This window comes from Neovison vison, chromosome 5 (genome assembly GCF_020171115.1).
Source record: "Neovison vison isolate M4711 chromosome 5, ASM_NN_V1, whole genome shotgun sequence".
Taxonomy (NCBI): Eukaryota; Metazoa; Chordata; class Mammalia; order Carnivora; family Mustelidae; genus Neogale; species Neogale vison.
Window position 1 is genome coordinate 112,281,010 of NC_058095.1, and position 20,662 is coordinate 112,301,671.

At 41.6% G+C, this 20,662-nt stretch overlaps 1 protein-coding gene across 7 annotated transcripts in view; it reads left to right on the top strand.

The window, feature by feature from the left end:
• Positions 1-20,662, top strand: part of ENOX1 (ecto-NOX disulfide-thiol exchanger 1) — a 568,173-nt gene that overhangs the window by 203,173 nt on the left and 344,338 nt on the right. The gene's annotated exons all lie outside the window — the stretch shown is intronic.

Consider the following 20,662-nt stretch of genomic DNA (forward strand, 5'->3'; position numbering starts at 1 on the left):
CAGACAGTTGTCAATTGATGCAGAATGCCAGCAGTTTGAAAAGTTATCTAGAGATACTATAAATGTCTATGCTCTCTGGCTGGAATACACGTCCTTCCATAGTTTGCATGGTTGTTTGTTTGTTTGTTTGTTTGTTTTAAATGCTATTCATCTTTGAAGATTTAGCTCAAACACCCCCATTTCATGTTTTCAAGATTTTCCTGGCACTCACTTCCTTATCTAGGCATATCCTCTTCCTTGCCCTTGGCCTCCCTCTGAAGCAGCTGTGTCCTGGATACAACCTTGTGGCTTCAGACCTCTAGTGCTTTCTGGACAACACATGCTTACATACAAGCAGCTCTGGGCTACACTGAGATCCTTGAGGTCAGAGACCAGGGACCATGCATTTCTTATGTATTTTATTCTATTTTATTTTTTTATTGAGGCAAAGTTCACATAACAAAAATTACCATTTTTTAATAAAGATTTTTATTTATTTATTTGACAGACAGAGATCATTAGCAGGCAGAGAGAGAGGGGGGTAAGCAGGCTCCCTGATGAGCAGAGAGCCCGACGTGGGCTTGATCCCAGGACCCTGGGATCATGACCTGAGCTGAAGGCAGAGGCTTTAACCCACTGAGCCACCCAGGCGCCCCCCAAAATTACCATTTTAAAGTGAACAATTTAGTAGCATTTAGTGCGTTCACGGTGTTGTGCAACCAGCACTGCTATCTGGTTCCAGAATAGTTTCATCATCCTCAGAGGAAACCCCACACCCGTCAAGCAGTTGCTCCCTATCCCTCCCTCCCTTCAGCCCCTGGCAACCACTTCTTATTTATTTTTGTGTCCTCAGCACCTTGCATAGTACCTGGCTTGGAGTAAGTGCTTAATAAATGTTTATTAGAATAATGAATGGATTACACTTTTCTGAAAAGAGAGGAACTGCCTTGATTTCAAGTGCTGCATTCATTCCCAGGACTTGGGACTGAATAGCAGGAGCCAGGCAGTCTGCTGAGGACAGGTTATGGAGCCCTGAATGGAATAGAAGTGGCCCCGCCCTCCTGGAGTTCACGACTGAACCCAGTGCTGTCCAAGACAAAGAATATGGGATTGACATATGGAAACCTTTCTAGTACCTACGTGTATTTGTTTGTTACTACTGCTGTAACAACGACCACAAACTTAGAGGCTCTAAACAACCTACACTTCCTCTCTCTCAGTACTAAGGTTGGAATATGGGCTGAAATCAAAGTGTTAGCAGGGCTACCTTCCTTCTGGAGAAATCCATAGTAGTCTTCCAAATATATGTGTTTCACACAGAAGCACATCTCCATTTGAATTAGCCATATTTCAAGTGCTCACTAGCCACATGTGGCCAGGGTCAACCATATTCGACAGCACAGCTCACTGGGGGGCGAGCGAGACACTGAAAAATAATGACAACTGTGATATATATCAGGACCAAGTACAGGTTCCTACAAGATCATACCATAGGCCTCTGATCTCACGGTGAGGTGTGGGGAGGTTTCCTAGAGAAAGCAATAACCTGAATGACAAGTGGATTGGGTCTTAAAAGCAGAAGGAGCGATTTTATGCTCCCCTCCTCTCCTAGTTTAAAACCCTTAAATAGCTTCTATTATCCAGTGACAACAGTTCGTGTTACGGATTTGGGGCCAGCTAAGTAGAGAAATGTTGGGATTAGATATGCAATTCTTAGAGAATTACCCTGACTGCTTTTAAGATCGAGTTTTCTTCCTTCTTAACGTTTTTTTTTTTTTTTTTATCTGACTTGTCTTTCAAATTGAAGAAAATATTTTGTGTTCCATTATCTTCTCTCACAAGTTTCCCTTTAGACCACAAGGTCAGTATATTTCAGTGGACTGTAAATTATTCCATTTTTTTCTTCGTAGTGTTTAGGAACTTGCATATTACAGCATATTTCTGATATGTGATTGCTTTTTTTTTTAAGTTTTATTTATTTGAGAGAGAAAGAGTGTGTGTGTGTGTGTGAGAGAGAGAGAGAGAGAGAGACAGAGAGAGAGATAGAGAGAGGGAGAGCGAGCGTGAGTGTGGGGGCAGGGGCAGAGGGAGAGGTGAAGAATCCCAAGCAGACTCCTTGCTGAGCACAAAAGCTGATGCGAGGCTCGATCTCAGGACCTATGAGATCCTGACCTGAGCCAGAATCATGAGCTACCAGGTGCCCCTAGGATGTGCTTTCTGAATTCTCCCCTGCCTGGGCCATTACCCTTTGGATTCTATCAAGGTGTAACTCCCCATCCCTTGTAACCATAGCAGACTGTCAGGCCACCTCTGTGGGTTGATTTTACAGATGAGGAAGCTGGCACACAATTCCAAATGGCTAGGCAGGCATCTCACACTGGGTGAAGAGAACCATAGGCAGCACTTGGCTAAATTCCTGAGGAATCTGTGTTTAATTCTTCTGCTCTCCTGGTCTTGCAGTTTGAGCTGCTGGTTACTTGCTAGTAACCCCAGTGTAAACACAGCCTGTAACATGAGCCTCTCGAGAAGAGTTTCAAGATTGGAGGCTAGAAAGAAAGGCAGAGGCACTTCTTAGAAACAGTTAAGTAAAGCTGATTTTAGATGATTGGAAGATATGGACTGAATATGGCCTCCTGAAGTCTTTTCTTTCTTTTTTTTTTTTTTAATTTTATTTATTTATTTGACACAGAGAGAGAGAGATCACAAGTAGAGAGGCAGGCAGAGAGAGAGAAGGGGAAGCAGGCTCCTGCCAAGCAGAGAGCCCAAGGTGGGGCTCGATCTCAGGACCCTGGGATCATGACCAAAGGCAGAGGCTTTAACCCACTGAACCACCCAGGAGTCCCCTTCTGAAGTCTTCTGTGTTACCTGCATCTGTCCAGAGTGGAGCTAATGTATTTTTGCATTTCCAGAGGGGCAAGGTTAGGGAGGCTGGGGGAGAGAACACAGCAGTAGTGCAGTTCCCTGTGATTCACCTGTTTGTTTTATAAAAACAGTCTAAGTTTTGCAAACTTTCAGTGTTGTCTCTATTTTCAGACCCTACTCTGCAGAAATTTCCACGAGGGAATGAAAAAGAACTTACATCTTTAACTGGCCCATTTCCCTTCCTATCATATTTCAAATGGTATCTAGTTGCTAAAGCATTGAGTAGGTGTATGCATAATGAAGTTAAGTGTTTTTCAACATGGGTAGCCAATCATTGTGGAAGAATCTTGAATAACCTGGATTTTCCACACCCTGTGTCTCTGTCGTGCATCCGTGTGAATATCTAATGGAGTGATTCTTGAGAAGGAAAGTCCCCTACTATGATAAAGTAGTTTGTAGGAAATCAGTGGTTTCTCTTTGCTGAGAACTCAAGCATGACGGTGTTTAGATAGCACAGATGTCTTGGCTGGGATTAAAGTTGAAAACGGAAGTGTATGTTTTACTCAACAGTGGAAGTGTTACAGCCCTTGACTGCCCTTCCATCGCTCGTGATTTGGGTTTACAGCGAATTACAAAGATTAAAAACTTCGGAAATAGCATGTGTGATTCACCCATTAAATCATTTTCATTCATGTTATCTAAGCATTGATTTTAACCCAAACGGTTAATTTTAGTAGAAAGTGATGTATTGCACACTGGAGGTCAAGTTAATAGAGTGGGACCATGCTAGTGAGTGCCCAGGCAGAAAGGATTCTTGCTTTTGCAGAACTCGGGGATAATATTGCATGTTTTCTAATTGGATAGGAAAGGGTGTTTTGTGGTTCACTGTCTTGACTGGCATCTTTATAACTTTTTAAGACCCCTACCTACCTGAAAAGTCCTTCCCACAGGCTCTTGTTTTTCCCTACCAGATTGACACATATAACATTACATTTTAAATAGCACTTAGCCTGTCATATGCAGCAGTAGCCGTGGAGATTTGCAGTCCACGTTCTAATTTTGAGGAGGAAAATTGGTTAAAAGACAGGAGAAATATGGCAGTTCGTGAACAAAATTCTTCCTGAGTTTCGTTTTCTGTTCTAGTCATCCATATCCTGTCACTAACTTCATTAGGTCAAGGGCTTAAAGGCATTTTGTGTACAGTTGGCATATGTTTTTGGTGACAGTGGTACACATTTTAGTCTCTCAATAGCGATTTCTTTCCTGTTTGGGGGGAACAATAGTTTTCAAATGCCTCTAATTTTTAGCTTGAAAAATTAATATTGCTCAGTGCATTTTGCTTCAGGAAAGCCTTTAAAGCAGGATACTGAAGTTTGTCTCACTTCTCCCATAAGTCAGAGAACTCCTCAAACCCTCATCAGCAGCTGTGAGGACCACGCAATTGAAGTAACTTCTGTGGCAGGATTGATTTGATTTTACTTTTTTTGGATGCCATTCTTCTTATTTGTTTTCAAGTTCTCAGGCGTCTGAGGCAAACGGTATATTGTGGGTTTGAATCCTTGCGGAATGTTCCTTCAGTGGAATAATAATGGGGGATGTGAGGTTAATAACGAATGTGGACTGTGGAATGGCCATGTCTGTGTGGGTAACATACGTGTGGGGCTGTGTTGCAAGCCGCTTCTGGAATAGTTCATCAGTAGGGAACAGATGCTGGTGTGAAATAGGTCATCGCAGCAGCAGAGCATGAGAACACACAGATTTCTTTATTCTTGCAGTGACAGCCATTGCATTTTATTCATGCTAATTATGAAAATGTCACGCCCTCTCTGAAATATGAATACATGTATGATAGTAAAGCCTTGGCAGCATTTAGAGGTAAAAACCAAACTAGCTGCCGAGGATTCATACAATACCGTTTCTGTGGTACAAAAAATTCTCTCAGTATTAAGGAGTGGAACCCGGGGGGAAGGGAGAAATGTTAAGAGCGCATGGGCTTCGATCACAGACATTCCTGAGTGCCTTCTTGGTTGCAGACACCCAGAAGGACGCTAATTCATAGGGGTACATCAGTCTTGTGGAAGGAGAAGTCACCGAGATAAGAAAAATGAGCAGCATGAGGACATGAAGCAGTGACATTCAATGAGTCCTTGTCACCAGCAGTCATTAGTATGCAAGCCTGCTGTTAGTTTTTCATGCTTTATGTGATTTCCTTGACCAAGCGGGGAGACTTTGGAGCCCTAGTAGCAGTTAATATCACACAAGTTATTGTTTCTTTCTGGAATGCCTTATATTTTTTAGTACCAATGAGATCCTTCTCTGTCCCCATGTGCCTCTAAAATTTTAAAGAGAATCAAAGAATGCATAATTTATATCTGTCCCAAAGGTAATGGAGTGACTCAGTGATATCTGTGAAGGGATGGTTTTAAATTTCATGTCTTATGCAAGAGGTGATTTTTATGTGAAAACTGTAAGAACTGGCCTCAGGGATAACCAGATAATTATCCCTCTAACAGCAGGGCCAGATTCCAGGGGGATTATAGCTGAAAGCTGCGGTGGATCAGCTTTGCCCTTGTGAATCCCGGTTGCCACAATGGAACACATAGCCACTGATTGCCCTGCATGGAACACATCTTCCTTCTGCCTCTGGAGAGTGCCTGCTGGAGACCTGGGTCTCAAAAGGCAGGTGAGCAGAGATTTCCCGTGCAAGAATTTGGGACAAGGCTGAGTGAGATTTCTGTTTACAGCAGCAGTGGGTAGAAAAAAACAAAAACAAAACAAAATCAAAAAAGACCAAAAAGCAAAAAACTGTTTTTTCTCCTCTGTTCCCTGAGGTGCTCACTGATGAATCAGATAAAATCCATTAGTCCTTAAACCAGGAGTGCCAGGGACCCACCCTGGATGTTCATTGTTTTCCTTGAGCTCAGAGCCTGGAGACCCTCCCCACCTCAGCCCCTGGTATGTGGAATGTTGCAACTGGAAAGGTCTCCGGGCTTCCAAGGGACAAGAGAGCAAAATAATATTCTACTGTCTTCAGCTTGGTTAAAAGCTGTTCTGTTCTTTGAGCCAAACAGTTTTTAGCATTTGCTTTTAAGCATACTGTGGCTATTCGTTTTTTTCTCTGGGCAAATGTAGGTGCAAAAGTACTATCTTATCATTTAGTTGAGGAAGAAGCTTATCTAAGCATAGAATTCCAGCTGGTAGGAATTGGAATTTTTTCCAGCTTGATTCTATATATTTTTTTTGTTGTTGTTGTTTGTCTATATCTTTGTACATCTATCAGAGCATATGTTTTATTTATATAAATCCAATGTATTGATTGTATGTGCGCCTGCAAATATTGATTGTATTGATCTCTTTCTGTCTCTGAGAAGGCTCCTGATAAGGTATCCTATAGTCTCTTTTTTTTTTTTTATTATTTTTTTTCCCCAATTTATTTATTTTCAGAAAAACAGTATTCATTATTTTTTCACCACACCCAGTGCTCCATGCAAGCTGTGCCCTCTATAATACCCACCACCTAGTACCCCAACCTCCCACCCCCCCGCCACTTCAAACCCCTCAGATTGTTTTTCAGAGTCCATAGTCTCTCATGGTTCACCTCCCCTTCCAATTTACCCAAATTCCCTACTACTCTCTAACGCCCCTTGTCCTCCATGCTATTGGTTATGCTCCACAAATGAGTGAAACCATATGATAATTGACTCTCTCTGCTTGACTGATTTCACTCAGCATAATCTCTTCCAGTCCCGTCTCTTAAATTGTGTTTGTCCCAGGCGACTTGACTGCTGTGCTGCTGCTGCCCACCAGCTTCCACTGAAATACCTCCTTTTGCTTCTGAAAAGTTTCTGACTCATGGTTCCTCTTACTTGTCTGATATGCACATGGACAACATGTTCAGAGGTTGCTGAAGGGTGCTTGGGAGATTATCCACTTCCACCCCTTCAAAGCTCCCACAGCGAATTAAAACCGTTGTATTTCTATATTTCGTCTTTAATAATCTCCCTTGTAGTTTCATGGTGTGGACTCCCCCTCTTGAGTTCAAAGATCCAGTTGAGAAGCTAACTCTGGAAGCAGATGAGGGGAGCTCACACCGTAGGTTTATTACCAGTGTGGCTGAACTGGAGACTATGGCTTACACCTGAGACCACACAGATCTCCTTATACAGCCTGGCCCTCTGATATAAACTGACCCCTCAAGTATGGGAAGAGCTAGCCAACCTCTGCCCTTCTGCCGTGGCAGACCTCCTATGAATTTAAGGGAAGAGGATGATGAACTGGGCAAGCTCAATCCCTTTTCCCAAACTAAAAAATTAGATAAATGACTCCTTCCTCAGAGGAAGTGAGTAGGAAGGCAGAGATGATATCTTCTTGTGAAGTTGATGTTCCCTCCTTTCCGTAGAAACACAAGGAATGGCAGGCGGTGGGAGAGTGGCGGGTAAGCATTCATCCCCAGTCGGAACTGTGGAACCTTTTTCGTAAGGACATCTTACCCAAAATATAAAATATGAAACATATTGCAGTGGGAAAAGTAAAATCCTTCCCGCTTTGCTCATTTGCTAACTCCTTCTCTCCAGGTCTCTCCATTCCCTCTTTCCTTCTGCTATCCACCCAGGCGGCCACTAGCCACTGGCGGCTTCCTGCTCAAGCCATCTTTCATCCAAACTCCTAGTCACCGTAATGAGTATGGATGAAAGACATCCATTCACTCTGACCAACTGCAGACTGGTTTTTCCTGTTCCCTTCCCTCCACTGAAATTATTTTCCATGATGTCTCACTTTTCCCTGTACTCTCTCCTCTCTGTTGTCCAATCCACCATCTGTGTTTGGTTTTCATCCCCCTCGATCATTATGAGACACTAACATGGTCCTATCTTATTTAAATTTTCCTGCCTTTGGCTTCCTTCTGGCCTCTAGTTTCTTTGGTATCTTATTCTCCAGAGCATTCCTGCGGGGTCCTTTTCCTTACCTCTTTTCTTTGTCTTTTCTTGGGTCCTCCTTATCCATCTATGACTTCTGCTACCTTCAGCTCCCACCACTTTCTCCAGTCCTAGGTCCAGACTTCCTGACTTTCTTCCGGTTTCTTCCTATCGCTCAGTGAATGTCATTACTGTTTCCTTTGCCTCCTAAACTGAAAACCTTGAACGTGTCCTCTGTTATATTCAGCGTCTCCTAAACCGTGTTGAAGGCTAAGAAAACATAGTCAAATTAAGACAAAGTTCCTACTCTCGACCAGCTCTCAGATCTTAACTTTAAACTCATTTACAGAGCACGTGACTGGTGCAATGATGAAATATTTATGGGAGAGGTACAGAGCTAACCTAAAGAAGGGAATGACTAGCTTTTTCCAGGGTGTGGTGTGGGCTAATTTATGAACTTGGTTTCTGGAACCAAGCTGGAGTTCGTCCAGCAGACAAACAAGCAAAAACACCCTGTAAAAAGACCTGGAACTGGAAACATCATGGTGTGGTTGGGGAGCTATGAGTGGCTCACTCTTAGGGCCTGGAGATGAAGCTCATCCAGAGCAGAAATGAAGCCCAGCCAGAGCAGAAAAGGCCAGATGGGGAAGGATGGTTTGTGCACTGCTAAGGAGCTTGTCCTGTCTTACCTCATGTAAGAGACTTTCGTAAAGGAAGAGAAATTGTTTCAATATGCCTCTCCACACAGAAATGCCAAGGAAGTCTCTCCCTTGCCTCCCCCTCCTTGACCCAAGCCTATGGATTTCCATGAAATCAGAGTTTTTAAGAAGATCTGTGAGCCAAAGCAAAGGCGATTCAGGGAAACAGAAAAGAGGGAATAATTGGTAAATTGATAATGGAGGTGTCCTGGTTGAATATGTGGGGTCTGTCTAGCTCTCCATCTCCCCCTCCCTGTCAGCCAGCCAGCCATCCACCAATTTATTTATTTGTCTGCTATGGCTGGTTTTTATACGCTTGTGTGGCATACTTCATAAGAGAGCCCAATGAGAGTGAAGAACCAGGGATGAGAAGGGCAAGCATGATCTAATAGTATTATAGAAAAAGGTCATTTTAATAGTAGTGTGGCTTAGACAGGGGTGACAGTAGAGACAGGAAGACTCCTTAAGGAACTATTGAAATACTCCAGGTGAAAGGTAAAGTGAGTGGATGAATAGATGAAGGAACACATTTATACCTAAGAGCATACAGCTGTTTACTCTGTTACCTCTGTGTGTGTGTGTGTGTGTGTGTGTGTTTTAAGCTGCTCTGACGCTCTGACAAAAAGAACCCAGGCACATTGCATAAAATTGTTGTTTCACTAAACATTTATTGATTACCTACGTGTGCTGTAAGTCCTGGGGATTGGACAGACCTGTATCCATAATGGAAGCGTGAAATCATTACGTTGCACTTTTCCATCCTGCCAGCCTCAGAATTCTTCTTAGTTCAGCCAGCCAGCCACTGCTAATAGATCAAAATTGGCTTTCAAAATGGAGTCTGTTTGCCTTTCTCTGTCTAGTCTCATCAATACAATGAGTTTTAAAAACCTAATGATTGCAGTGATGAAAATAATATTTATACTAATGGACTGAAATCAACAGATTAATGTGGGAACTTGAATTTTGGCAGACCCAGAAAAACGCAAGTTTCCGGACTTGCTCTGGGTGGAAGAGCGGCTAAGGCTAGACCGGTGACCATCCAGACGCATTATTTGAGGAGCTTGCTTCTTTCTTGTTTGTGCTGCTCTCTCTTCTCCAAACCTGTGATCTGACTTGACCCTTAGAAGCTTAGGTAGAATGGGCAGATCTAACAGAGTTTCTGGGAGGAGCTGATTTCGGTTTGGTTCAAGGATGGCGTTTCTCTCTCTTAATGTCTGAAATGGCCAGTGGAGTCTGACTTTCTTCCAAAGGCACTCCAACATGTTTGCTGAGGACAACTCTCCGTTGTTAAAAGCTGAAGTTGTAATTCATGTATTGGGTGCTCTTCATGCGTGTCATTCCTCGGGCAGTGCGCTATCTTCTAGCTGTTTCAGAAGGCATCATGCAGGTCAGGGAAGGAGGAGAGGGCTTCTGGATTATCCTCAGAGGCAAAGCATTTATCTGACACTTTCGGTCAAAATATTGTGGCTGCAGCCATATACTATCCAGTTTAACTTAAATTTCTAAGTAATTGTGCCAATTGTCAAAAGTTTGAAAAAAGTGTTATTCTATCACAAAGAAAGATCTGTCTCCTCGGGGTTTTTCATGCTATGTTTTGAAAGTGCAGCAGATCATCATTTTTATAGTATGGAAGCCTTTTCTATGGCTTTTAGAGGCCCAAAGTAAACACTTTTAAATGTCAGAAAGCTTTAAAACCCAAACAGGCTGTAGTCTCATTAAAGAACAGACTGGCTAGAAGTCACAAATTGAAATATCCTCCATAAAATTTATTGTAAACAAGAAACCAGGAAAAGGCATGTAAGTAATTCAATAAACATCAAGATCTGGATTTCTATCTTGTTAAATTCAGCAATGTTTAAAGTTACATAATTGTACCCTGACTCATGTTATCATGATTTAAAATCTTACTTTACAAATTCTGTTTCTCTTCCTTGCAGCTCTGAATATGGGAAGGGAACAGAGTAGACATGTGGATTAAGTACTCATCCCTCCTTTGCAAGGTAGTTATCCCTTCAGACCTCAGTTTCTTTCCTCTAAATTAGGGACATTTATGATCTTCCTTTTCCTACTTTTCTTAAGTATACAACAATGAAATCACTGGGCCATGTCTAGACATGGGTAAAACTAACTCTAGGAATTATGTTTATTATCTTAGTAAATTTTAATTTTTTTTAACTTAATGGATATAACTGTGTCCATTTTTGAAGCATATGAAGATTTAAAACTATTATCTAAAGGTTAGATAGAAGTGATAGAACTCTGGACTCGAGAGGGCATGATTTTTGAAACATATATAGAGGCAGAAAGATTACAAGTGAACTTTGATATGGAGGAAAACACTTTCTGGATTCCGATGTGTTACTTTGATAACTCTAAAGAATTAAGTGTAAGGAATATGCCCTGATACTGACCTTCATGATAAGGGTTTGGTTATGATGCGGTTTTTACTCTAGGCTTTCAGGCCCCTAATTACATTATCAGGTGTTAGTTGTATTTTTCTTTCCATCCGTTCTGGTGAGTTTTTAAAAAGTTCATGGAAAGACCAATCAGGAATTGACTGCAAGGTACTTCATTCAGATTAGGAGGACACAATTGATTTATTGAAATGCAATAACATTTTCGACGGGCTATCTCTAATTCCAGGGGGGTAACCTGTTCCATTCATTCTTATTTAAGATGCTTCAGGCCTGAACACTGGAAAAATAATGACAGGACTTTGGTCATAATAGTTGGCATAATAAAACAAACCCAGTGATAATAATGGTATGACCTTACATTTTACAGTATTTTATAATTTGAAAATCATTTTCACATATATGAATATTTGAATTCATTTGATGAATATTGAAGTACAGTTCAATAAGTTGTTAAGCTTCTGAAAGATCTATAGTCTTCTGAGAGTGGACACAATGTCTTCTAATTATTCTACTATCAAATGATGCCAGTCCAGATAATACTAGGTTCTTAGTGTTCTTAGCTTCTAGTCTTAGCTCTTTGTCTTTCAGAAATAATACTTTATTCCTCAATTAAACAGTATTCCCTCTGTTTTGCTGCAGATAAAAGGACTTTAACAGAAAATATTAATTTGAGAGAGAGAGATGCAAGAGAGAGCTTGAGCAGGGGAGAGGGGAGAGGCAGAGGGAGAGGGAGACGCAGGATTCCTGCTGAGCAGGGAGCTGGAAGGACATGAAGCTGGATCCCAGGACCTTGGGATCATGACCTGAGCCAAAGGCAGATGCTTAACCAACTGAGCCACCCAGGCATCCCTCAAAAAATCACTTTCTAGCAGAAAATGGATATGCTGTTGCCATTGAGAATAACAACTTGTATATTCCAAATACAGAAATAAAATACATTTATTTACCCTGGGTGTTCATCTTACTTAGAAATAGTAGTAGAATAGAATTCATGTGATATAAAAGTATAAAATTCTTTGACCTATGCACTGATGGTTGTAGCTAGGGTTGCTGAGTTTTTACCTCTTATGACGGAGGAATAATCATTCATTTCAAGAAAATAGTATGACCTCATAGAGAAATGTGGCCTGATTATTTTAAGAATAAAGAAATCTAGTGTCAAATATAAACTGGCATATTAATCCAGGCTAGAAAATAAGAAGTGAGAAAAAATATAAACCTTAACATATCCAGAGCAACTTAGTTATATTCAACATTTGTATAAGAAAGCATAATTTTAGTAGTGAAAACATTTAGTTGAAACTTGGCCTAGAAAAACAGGCACTTCTGAAATTTCCTATTCTTAATTATCATCAGTCACAAGTTACTTTGATACTATAATACGTATAGTGATTATAAAGATTCAGTATTTAAAAGTGAGGCCAAGAAAAAATGGAAAAACCTCTGGAAAATTGTCCTAATAGGTGAGACTCCTTTTCCACATCTATCAGTGGTTTTGTTTTGCTTTTCAGAGACCCTAAGGGACACTTACTAGGAAGGCATTGTTTGTTTGTTTGTTGTTTTTTGTTTTATAAATCTTGAAAGGGTAGAGATGAAACCAGCAATTGTCTTTGTTCCTCTGGTCTGGATTGGAATTTCATTCATGGGATCCTTGACTAGGTAGTTCTGAAATCAGACATGTTCCTGTAGAAAGAATTTTAAGTGAGGCTGTCAATGTATCTATCAAGAATAAAGAAAATAGATTGTATCCAACAATGACAGGGAAAATCCTTTGGCAATTCTAGTCCACTTTGGCTTTTCAGCGATATGTATTTCTAAAGCAATAGCAGACTAGAACGGAATTCTTGTCTAAAATAACAGTTGTGCAATTACAGGAATTCTGGTGACAATATTAAAGTGAAATAACGTTGTAATTTCTGCTATTCCCAGTTTTGTCCAAAGTGCTAATTTCACAGACAAAATAGGTAAGCAAAAGGCAGAACTCTTTCCCCTAACTAAACAAGATACCCTAAAATTCTGTCAGAGAGAGACTGAGGTCCCTACCCTCACTCCCCGAAGTGTGTCTTTGTGGGGACTGGTGCTGCTATCCTCTTGTTGGCCTTGGCTCACCCAAGTCTCCCACTGTCCTCCCACCATGTCCTCCAGAGCCCAAGGCCTTCGGTCACCAGAGCTTCTGAGGTCCCCAGCCTCATGCATTTTCGGTCAACAGCTGAGGAGCTGCTCAACCTCTGGCCGGCCCTGCCCACAAAAGGAAGGAGGAAGGAGGAGGTGTGTGTTTGTTGCCCAAAGCTGGAATTCAGAATTCCTTCCCCTTAGTGAAGCATTGCCCCTGGAGTTTTTCCCATCCCTCTGCTGCAGCCTCACTGGCTGCCATTTTGTTCTGGGAACACCCCAAGCTTTTCCCAGCTGCTGTGGCTTTGTGCTCACTGTTCGCTCTGCCTGGAACTTCCTGCTACTTGTCTGCTCGTCGTTCAGGTATCACGTTCAGGTATTACTTCCTTCCACATAGAGTGGCCTTCCGCCCCTTGAAATACTCGCTTCTGCTTTCTTCATAGCACTTTTCATGGTGTAATCTCACTCATTCATTTGTTCATTTTTATGCTCTATGTTCCTTGCCTCCCCCCTTCCTTACCCTGAAATACAAGCCTTATGAGAGGAGACACCTTGCTTCTCCTGGCTCAGGACCATTGCCCTCTCTTAGGACAGAGAGGCACTGGTGGTAGGCGTTCATCAGATGGGATGTACAGAGGAAGGAAGGAATGAATGAGAGGGAAGACAGAGTTCTAACACTGCCTTAGCTGCATTCTTGTTCTGGGGCTGCAGGCACAAGCCTGGAAATTTCTCCATCCCCTACCACAGGGCTTCTGTGGGGCAGGTGCTGTCTTCTCAAATACCTGCCTTAGAGATCAAGTTTTGGAACACAACTTTTCTTTCTTAAGTTAGGGATTAGCTCTGCTTCTGTGATAAGAGTTGATTCCATTTATTAACTGAGAGCAAAGAACAAGTAAACATTTTCTTACTTAAACAAACAGAGTTGAGATGTTTGAATGCTTGGTGTTTATTTAAGTCCTTGGCCATGTATGTTTTGAAAGTTATTTCCTCCTTCTGTCCAGACACAGTCCTCTGTCATACTCACACTAGTGTGCTCATTGCCACTGCAGTGCTGCCGTGGGCCTTTGGGCCCTTCCCCACCTGGGGACCACATCTGTGTCTTCGCTCATCCTAGGTCATCCTGTTCATATCCTGCCTTTGGCTAGCTGCATTTCCTGACTGCTCCTTTGGGGCTCCCCGTTCCGCAGCCACAGAGTATGGAGTACAGGTTACCAGACTCTCTCACTCTCACTTACATTTCTTTCTGTATTAATTATTGTTTGGGGGCCATGTTTATGTGAAACTGGCCATGGACACTGCTCTACTGAGTAACACCTTTTACTCTACAGACATCCTGTAATGTAGCTGCTCATCTGTATCCTACAGATAAGGAATCTGAGCCCCGAGAGGTTAGCTGGCTCTGGGTAATACAGTGATCGAGTCTGAGGCAGGCTGAGGCTGGGGTGGGGTCAGGATCTGCACCTTGCAGCTGGCTCCCCATCTGTACAAGTGCAGACGAGCTTGCTGTCAGCTGGGCTCATGCCCTGATATTCTTTGTGCACTACAGGTGAGTCCTGTCAGGACCCTACACAGAGGACATTCTCAATAAATGTACATTAATGATCATGGTAAGGAGTGGGATAAAAACCCCCAAAATATAAGGTCTGGGGTAATTGCTGTGAACATGCAAAAGTAATCCTGGAGATTAGCCAAATTCTCTCATCAGTGCAATAATTTTCTAGACCTTTCTTTTGGTTGCACACTTTATAAGGGAACAGGGGAAACAAAAGAGCAAAGAAATTTTGTTAACTACCTTCTGAGTGACTTCTGGATAAAAGAAGCTGGTACTTTTGGTCAAAATCCCAACTGAGAATAAGGCAAGAGGCTTCTAGGTGAGAATGACCACTCTGTAAGTGGCTCCAAGACTGAAAATTGCAGGGGGTCTCCACCGATTAGTCCCGGTGACCTGTTACCTAAGATAAGCACGACCCCGCACACAGCAGGTCATTCGCAGTCTCATGCAATCTGTGTCTTACAGTTACTGATGGACAGATTCCTTAAAATGTCTTTTCAAGAAGACTATCCCCCCATCCCAGTGCAGAAGCAAAAGCCACAGACAAATGAAAAATCACAAGTATTCGCAATACATACGATAGACGGTGAGCTCATTTCCTTGCTAAACACATGGCTCATTTTTATCAATCAATTAACAGTAGCAACCCAGTAGAAGAAAATGAGTAAAGAATATGAATGGTCAGTTCAAAGAACAATACAGTGGCTTCTCAGAAACACGGCCTCATTAATGATGAGAGAAAAAAAAGATAAGATAGTATTTTGCACTTGTCAATTGAAAACAAGTTAAGCAGCTGTTACTCTCCAGTGATAGCGAGGCACTTTCACACTGCTGGAAGGAGTGTGGTTTGGCGAAATATATTTTGGAGGAGCTTTAGTCCTGTCTGTACAGATATGTAGCTGTCACTATAGGAAAGCATATTGCATCTTCTTTTGTAAAGTTTGGAAGTTGGAAGTAGCCTAAAAATACACCAATAGGGATACAGGCTCTACAGTGACCTGTTCAACTTGCTTTTAAATGACAACGTAGCCATTTTTAAAAAGTAAGTCAAGGGCACTTGGGTGGCTCAGTTGGTTAAATGTCTGCCTTTGGCTCATGTCATGGTCCCAGGGTCCAGGGATCGAGTTCCGAATTGGGCTCCCTGCTCAGTGGGAAGCCTGCTTCTCCCTCTCCCTCTGCTGCTCCCTCTGCTTATGCATGCGCACTCTCTCTCTCTGATAAATAAATAAATAATAACATTTTTGAAATAAATAAAAAAACAAGCCAATCTGTACAAATGATACGGAACAGTGTTGCTTGAGTTTTATATACAGTGGAGTGTATTTAGATAAGATAGCATGTTTCTTAGAGTTTAAGCATGTACCAGCAAATATGCACATGTATAAATATGCAGATATGCATGCTTTTATATGCATGGGCTGTAAACTAAACTGTTTATGGTTCTTAGCTCTATAAAGTGGGACTGTCGTGGGACGCAAGCCTCCATTTCTTGCTTAGTCTTTTGAGCTCACTGAAACTTTAGCTTTACTCTTATATTACTTTTAAGGAGAAGCCCTAGTTAGAGTATATCTAAAGCCCTTTACCAAAAGAGAAGGTGTTTTGGCATTTCTAAAAGGTGAGTTAGCCTGAAAAATTAGATAATTTTCCTTGTGGTCCATGCTCCTGACATGTTGTAATTCCTGTTAGAAATTAAAGTTTTCTTTGTTATAAATAATAAACACCATGCATTTTGCTGTCTTCCTCCATGACTCTGCTACCACTGTTCTGGGTGGTTCCTTTTCTGCTATATTACCTTTGACAATTGACTTGAAGGAGGAAATTGCACACATCCTCTGCAGTTATGAACCTTGTGCTCCTTTTCCTAGTTTTGGCAATTATGATTGGGGAGAATTTATGTATACCCCAAGAGCATGAAGGGAACATATTTACAGTAAGTACTCCTTTTCAGAAGCCATCTCAATTGCCTGAGAGACAGCGAAGTCTAAGTCTATAGAATCTGCAGTGGGTTTGGGATCCATAGATTCAAAGTCCCCTTGAATCCTGCACTCTTGTCCATGCTGTGCAGAAAGTAAGGTGCACAGAAAACCAGAGTCCAGTGCTTTTTATAAAGAGCCAAAAGACAAAAATGCTTTTAAAGAAGAGAATTAAACACTGAAAAAAATAAAACTATCAAAAGGCCAAGTAAGGATTCATGTGCTTGGAGGGGCTATTTGTGGCCTGTGACCCTTGCACACCGGAAGCATTACCGAGCCAGAGGGCGGGTCTGACTAAATGTTATCCCCCTGGGTCCTTGCAAAGGCACCGGCTGAATTTTACTGAGACTGGCCAGTAGGCCAGACGTGTGCGAGTTTGCCAGATTTAGCTGAGTGAGTGGTGCAATGAATTGAGAAAGTCACTAGGAACATATTTTTCACCTGCTTGTGGTACCTTTTTGTTGTAGAAGCCAAATTGTGTGCAGAGAAAAGAGGGTCAAAGGATAGGGAGGCGGAAAGGAGATGCATTTTCTCATGCTGCATTTTGCCCTCTTTAAGGGGATAGAGAGTGAACGTGGTTCGAGGTTAGAAGTAAACATTCAAGTGGCAGACAAGAAATACTCTTATCAGAAAGCTGTCACTCCCAAAGACCACATTGGCCAGCTGATAAAAGGAAGTCTGCCACATGAAAATATTTAAAAAAAAACAAATTCAATAGCTTTCTTATAAAAATCGACTTCTCTTTCATCTTTGCATCTATTGTTGATTTCTTGTGTATAATTTGGCACAATGATCTATGTTATCCTTTACCTTGAAGAGGAGGAAAAAAGAAAAAGAATATATAGTAATGAATAATTGTCTGATCTGTTTAGTGTTGAAACATAGAAGTATCTCCTTACCATAGAGGCGAATATAAATAAATGAAAACCTAGAAGACCAACTAAGGCAGGTCAGTGACTAATTTGTTGTGATCCGTGGTAGAAATGCTCACCTTCCCTTGATGTCAAACTTGGACCCAGCTTGGAAACATTCTGCCTCCTTGAGTGTTGTGCTGGAATCTTAGTCCAGCCCAGTAGCCCAGCTTGGAAACATTCTGCCTCCTTGAGTGTTGTGCTGGAATCTTAGTCCAGCCCAGTAGCCCACCCAGCCTCGCTACACTTCAAAGGAAGCAGGCACCCAGTGAATGGTTTTCAACTTAACTGCCACTTGAGCAAGGACACCCAGAGGCACAGTTCATACTGGAGACTGCAAAATTCTTCCAGCCAGTCAAGCCCTGTCATCAACACCACAGCTGATGGCCTTTCTGCTGAAAAACTGACAATGGCCAGAGAGGTGCTTATGGAGATGGAAAAGGGCAGCTGCCAACTAGAAGCCTAGAAAAGACATTGCTTGATCTGCCCAGAGGTGCCCACACTGGCAGATGCTGCCTTCAGCACCATTTGGTTCCCCGGCTTTCAGAATGGACCACAGAGGCAGCCCTTCCAAGTAACATGGGCTCATGTTGCAGCTCTCAGGGATGGGACCTTCAACTCTTACCCTCTTTGTCATGGTTTACCATGGTGGGATACCGGGCCTAGATTTGCTTCAACTGTCTCAGACAGGAAGTAAGTATGAGTGTGGAAGACTTTCAGTTCTAGCTCATTGTATAGCCCCATCAGCCATGACCTTTCTAACCAGAAAGTCTCCCACACTTTGTTTCTCACCATTCCTGCTTTGTTTTTTTCCTACGTTGAGCCACAGAATGAATCTCCTGCTTTCAGCCCAAGTCCTTAAGCTGCTAGAAGCTAGCAGGTTTAACAGAGAGGCATCTTAGGATATTATTCTTGCCAGCAACAGGTGAGGTCAGAGGAGGGTTCTATTGCTAGCACAGAGTGAAGCTCTTGAGCCTGCATGGCACCAAATTCCATTCAGAACCAGAAGATCAGTCAAAGCCACAGGCTCTTTGTCTTTTCATCTTTGCCTCTTGGGATGTGGAAGCCCTCTGAGATAGGGGGTGCTCTCTCATATACTCATTTTTGTTTCTTTCAGGGAGTTCCTCCTACCAGGACCATCTTCCCAGTAACCCTTCCCTGAAATTGTGGCTTACTCCTAGGTCTTCCAGAACCTATTTTCTATAGAAAGCAGATTTCCTGAGAGCCAAAGACTTCCTTACAGATTCTGTCTCTCCCTGTCATCTGCTGGCCATGAATGGAATGTGCCTCTTACATCCATGCCTCATGTGTAGAAGACGTTCTTCCTTTACAGTTCCTCCATCGCAAATGTTCCCAGACTCGGAGATGGTGTGAACGTTCTCCTCACTGTCCATTTCCTCTCCCATCTTTAGTAAAAAACTTCCCACCTCGCGCTTTATGCAGTCCTGCCAACTCTCCTTCCCCTTGTTGAGGTGGGCCTTCTCTCCCTTACCCACCACTGATCCGTGTGGGAACTGTCTCTTGCTTTCATGTGAGGCTGTGACCTCCTTGTCATTGTTTTTCCTACTAACTGGAATATTTATCATTTTCTTTTTCACCTACTCCAATCCTGTCTTGCCCATTTATCATCACCCTTCCTCCAGTCCCTTCCCTGGAAACTCCTGCCAGTAGAGACTTCTATACATATTAAATGTAGCCTTTCCTTTCCATAATTATATACAGCGCTCATGACAATCAACTTATTTCATATTAAAATTTAATGCTTTAGTGCCATTTGACTTTTTAAGTGTTGTGTACCTTATATATCTACTTCGACTGTCAAGCTCTTTGAGGGTAGAACCTTCTGAGAACTTTTTTTAATACAATTATCATCAAGCCTGTGTCTGATATTTAAATGTCTGGTGTTTGTTGAATGAAAGAATCAATCAATCATGAATAAATATTTTAAGATGTTCAGGAGATGTGCCTTCTTTTGTTGCCAGCTTGCCAGCTGTGACCTTTATAAACAAATTTCCTGATGTGACCTCTTAGTTCTCGTCTTTAACCTGCTTTGAGGGTTGTAAGAGTTACAGTAAAGTAATATGAGCTTATAAGGAAAAAATATTTTAAATTAAACATCACCAGTATAAAGTATAAGTTGTAGCAGAGTTAAAATAGTGTCTCTATTGACTATCATCTCTATAAATAAGATAATGTGGTGTCCTTAAGGGAAAGCATTTTGTTCTCTGGTATCGATCACTGCAGAATGTTTCTTTTATCTTTTGCTACATATTAGAAAAGAAAAATAATGGGTTCTATGGTTAAAACAATTGGACAACTAACTGTGGTAACATTTTTAATTGCTTGCTTATTTTCCTGGAAGGATCATCAAAGAGAATGAGAGCAGTTAAGAGTTTAGGGAAAAAAATACTATTATTTATGGCTTGTGATACAGTTAGAGCTCACCACGAGACACTTTTTGCTATGCTTTGAACGTCCACTGGCATCAAAGTACTTTTCATTTTAGGAAACCATCCCCAAAGGAGAGTATTTTAAGTAAGGAGAAGATCTGGGAAGATTGGAAACTGTTAAATGTGGGAGGAGGTGGGTTATAACTGCTGAACCTTCCTCGACTTTGATTTCTCTGCTCTGTGCTATCTCTATAAAGCAGTATGTCATCCTGAGCTGCATGGAACAGATTCATACATATTTACCAGTCACAAATTATAAATGTGCAGCCTGGAGAGTAGCAGTGTTCTTTGTCTTTCTTCCTCTCTTCCTGCACTAATGATTCAAAAAGTCTTAACACATCCAGAATTTGGAGACTGGTTTTGTACCTTGTCATTTCCTTTGTATACCAGTTAAGTCTTTGTAATTTAAATGGCATTTTATTTTCCATTTAGGGAGCTTCCATGTAGGTAGACTGAGATTTTCCCCATCCTGTGTCAGAGCTTTGATATAATGATTTATTAAGGTACTAGGAGAAATATTGATCCTGCTAATAGCTTCTGCCTTGCCACATAATGTTTTACACTTAACTTAGCTGAAAGACCATATTCCTTTCCTCGTCATCTGATTGACCATAAATGCTTAGGCCTTTCCTCTGCAATTATCTCACTTACCAAAGCAGTGGGTAAAAGTGAAGTATTTATAAACTCATTAGTGAAGTCAACATGTCTAAATAGAGTACTATATATAATGTAAAGAAGTATTGTATAGCACTGTGAGATTAGCAAAGGTAGGTACAATGCAAAGAGGCAAGG